The sequence below is a fragment of the Penaeus vannamei genome, chromosome 22 (assembly GCF_042767895.1).
Source record: "Penaeus vannamei isolate JL-2024 chromosome 22, ASM4276789v1, whole genome shotgun sequence".
Taxonomy (NCBI): Eukaryota; Metazoa; Arthropoda; class Malacostraca; order Decapoda; family Penaeidae; genus Penaeus; species Penaeus vannamei.
In genome coordinates, this window is record NC_091570.1 from 3,608,046 (window position 1) to 3,611,968 (window position 3,923).

Below are 3,923 nucleotides of genomic sequence, written 5' to 3' on the forward strand. Positions count from 1 at the left end.
TCTCTGTTCATTCTCTGTTCATTCTCTGTTCATTCTCTGTTCATTCTCTGTTCATTCTCTGTTCATTCTCTGTTCATTGTCTGTTCATTGTCTGTTCATTGTCTGATCATTCTCTGTTCATTCTCTGTCCATTCTCTGTTCATTCTCTGTTCATTCTCTGTTCATTGTCTGTTCATTGTCTGATCATTCTCTGTTCATTCTCTGTTCATTCTCTGTTCATTCTCTGTTCATTCTCTGTTCATTGTCTGTTCATTGTCTGATCATTCTCTGTTCATTCTCTGTTCATTCTCTGTTCATTCTCTGTTCATTCTCTGTTCATTGTCTGTTCATTGTCTGATCATTCTCTGTTCATTCTCTGTTCATTGTCTGTTCATTGTCTGATCATTCTCTGTTCATTCTCTGTTCATTGTCTGTTCATTGTCTGTTCATTGTCTGATCATTCTCTGTTCATTCTCTGTTCATTCTCTGTTCATTCTCTGTTCATTCTCTGTTCATTGTCTGTTCATTGTCTGATCATTCTCTGTTCATTCTCTGTTCATTCTCTGTTCATTCTCTGTTCATTCTCTGTTCATTGTCTGTTCATTGTCTGATCATTCTCTGTTCATTCTCTGTTCATTGTCTGTTCATTGTCTGATCATTCTCTGTTCATTCTCTGTTCATTGTCTGTTCATTGTCTGATCATTCTCTGTTCATTCTCTGTTCATTGTCTGTTCATTGTCTGATCATTCTCTGTTCATTCTCTGTTCATTGTCTGTTCATTGTCTGATCATTCTCTGTTCATTCTCTGTTCATTGTCTGTTCATTGTCTGATCATTCTCTGTTCATTCTCTGTTCATTCTCTGTTCATTCTCTGTTCATTCTCTGTTCATTGTCTGTTCATTGTCTGATCATTCTCTGTTCATTCTCTGTTCATTGTCTGTTCATTGTCTGATCATTCTCTGTTCATTGTCTGTTCATTGTCTGATCATTCTCTGTTCATTCTCTGTTCATTGTCTGTTCATTGTCTGATCATTCTCTGTTCATTCTCTGTTCCTTGTCTGTTCATTGTCTGATCATTCTCTGTTCCTTGTCTGTTCATTGTCTGATCATTCTCTGTTCATTCTCTGTTCATTGTCTGTTCATTGTCTGATCATTCTCTGTTCATTCTCTGTTCATTCTCTGTTCATTCTCTGTTCATTGTCTGATCATTCTCTGTTCATTCCCTGTTCATTCTCTGTTCATTCTCTGTTCATTCTCTGTTCATTCTATGTTCATTGTCTGTTCATTGTCTGTTCATTCTCTGTTCATTCTCTGTTCATTGTCTGTTCATTGTCTGATCATTCTCTGTTCATTCTCTGTTCATTCTCTGTTCATTCTCTGTTCATTGTCTGATCATTCTCTGTTCATTCTCTGTTCATTCTCTGTTCATTCTCTGTTCATTCTCTGTTCATTCTCTGTTCATTGTCTGTTCATTGTCTGTTCATTGTCTGTTCATTGTCTGTTCATTGTCTGTTCATTCTCTGTTCATTCTCTGTTCATTCTCTGTTCATTCTCTGTTCCTTGTCTGTTCATTCTCTGTTCATTCTCTGTTCATTCTCTGTTCATTCTCTGTTCATTCTCTGTTCATTCTCTGTTCATTCTCTGTTCATTCTCTGTTCATTCTCTTTTCATTCTCTGTTCATTCTCTGTTCATTGTCTGTTCATTGTCTGTTCATTCTCTGTTCATTCTCTGTTCATTCTCTGTTCATTCTCTGTTCATTGTCTGATCATTCTCTGTTCATTCTCTGTTCATTCTCTGTTCATTCTCTGTTCATTCTCTGTTCATTCTCTGTTCATTCTCTGTTCATTCTCTGTTCATTCTCTGTTCCTTGTCTGTTCATTCTCTGTTCATTCTCTGTTCATTCTCTGTTCATTCTCTGTTCATTCTCTGTTCATTCTCTGTTCATTGTCTGTTCATTGTCTGTTCATTCTCTGTTCATTGTCTGTTCATTCTCTGTTCATTCTCTGTTCATTGTCTGATCATTCTCTGTTCATTCTCTGTTCATTCTCTGTTCATTCTCTGTTCATTCTCTGTTCACTCTCTGTTCATTCTCTGTTCATTCTCTGTTCATTCTCTGTTCATTCTCTGTTCATTGTCTGTTCATTCTCTGTTCATTCTCTGTTCATTCTCTGTTCATTCTCTGTTCATTGTCTGATCATTCTCTGTTCATTCTCTGTTCATTCTCTGTTCATTCTCTGTTCATTCTCTGTTCATTCTCTGTTCATTCTCTGTTCATTCAAGCTCAAAAACGATTGCCAAATATGGTAAGACAATGACGTCACACATGAAGCGACTTCGAACGCAAGAGAAAATGAACCATGTCCTTCTTTCATGTCAAATATTATTTAATGTGGTCTAAATGTATCTATAATCTATTTATGTTGTAAAAATCTAAATCTATAACCTATTTATGTTGTAAAAATCTATATGTTAGGAAGACGGACACGAAGTCACCGGATACACCAAATTCGTTTGAAGGAATCGGACACTCGGTATGTTGTCCGTTTTATGATTCGAAAAAAATCAAAATTGACGAAAACTTGATAAAAATTTTTTTTTTTAATTCTTTTATTTATTAATCAATGTATTTATTTATTTATTTATTTATTTATTTATTTATTTATTCATTTATTTTATTTATTTATTTACTTATTTATCTATTTATTTATTTATCTATTTATTTATTTGTTCTACGTTTAGTGGAATTCATTAGATTATGCGCGCGTGTGTGTGTGTTTGTGAGTGTGTGTTAGCGTGTGTGTGTATGTGTGTGTGTGTGTGTGTGTGTGTGTGTGTGTGTGTGTGTGTGTGTGTGTGTGTGTGTGTGACTAGTAACGGCCATCCCTATGTCGTCATAGGGATGCTATTTCCTGTGATACTGACTGGAGCACTTTCTTATCTCCTCTCTCGCTCTCTCGCTCTCTCTTGCTCTCTTTCTTTCTCTCTCTCTCTCCCTCTTGCTCTCTTTCTTTTGTCTCTCTCTCTTGCTCTTTCTTTCTCCCTCTGTCTCGCTCTCTCTTGCTCTCTTTCTTTCTCTCTCTCTCTCGCTCTCCCTTGCTCTCTTTCTTACTCTCTCTCTCTCGCTCTCTCTTGCTCTCTTTCTTTCTCTCTCTCTCTCCCTCTCGCTCTCTTTCTTTCTCTCTCTCTCTCGCTCTCCTTCTTTCTCTCTCTCTCTCTCGCTCTCTCTTGCTCGCTTTCTTTTTCTCTCTCTCTCGCTCTCTCTTGCTCTCTTTCTTTCTCTCTCTCTCTCTCGCTCTCTTTCTCTCCCTCGCTCTCTTTCTTTCTCTCTCTCTCTCGCTCTCTCTTGCTCTCTTTCTTTCTCTCTCTCTCTTGCTCTTTCTTTCTCTCTCTCTCGCTCTCTCTTGCTCTCTTTCTTATCTCCACTCTCTCTCTCTCGCTCTCTCTTGCTCTCTTTCTTTCGCTCTCTCTTGCTCTCTTTCTTTCTCTCTCTCTCTCTCGCTCTCTCTTGCTCGCTTTCTTTTTCTCTCTCTCTCGCTCTCTCTTGCTCTCTTTCTTTCTCTCTCTCTCTCTCGCTCTCTTTCTCTCCCTCGCTCTCTTTCTTTCTCTCTCTCTCTCGCTCTCTCTTGCTCTCTTTCTTTCTCTCCCTCTCGCTCTCTTTCTTTCTCTCTCTCTCGCTCTCTCTTGCTCTCTTTCTTATCTCCACTCTCTCTCTCTCGCTCTCTCTTGCTCTCTTTCTTTCGCTCTCTCTTGCTCTCTTTCTTTCTCTCCCTCTCGCTCTCTTTCTTTCTCTCTCTCTATCGCTCTCTCTTGCTCTCTTTCTTTATCTCTCTCTCTCTCGCTCTCTCTTGCTCTCTTTCTTTCTCTCCCTCTCGCTCACTTTCTTTCTCTCTCTCACTCGCTCTCTCTTGCTCTCTTTCTTTCTCTCTCTCTCGCTCTCTCTTGC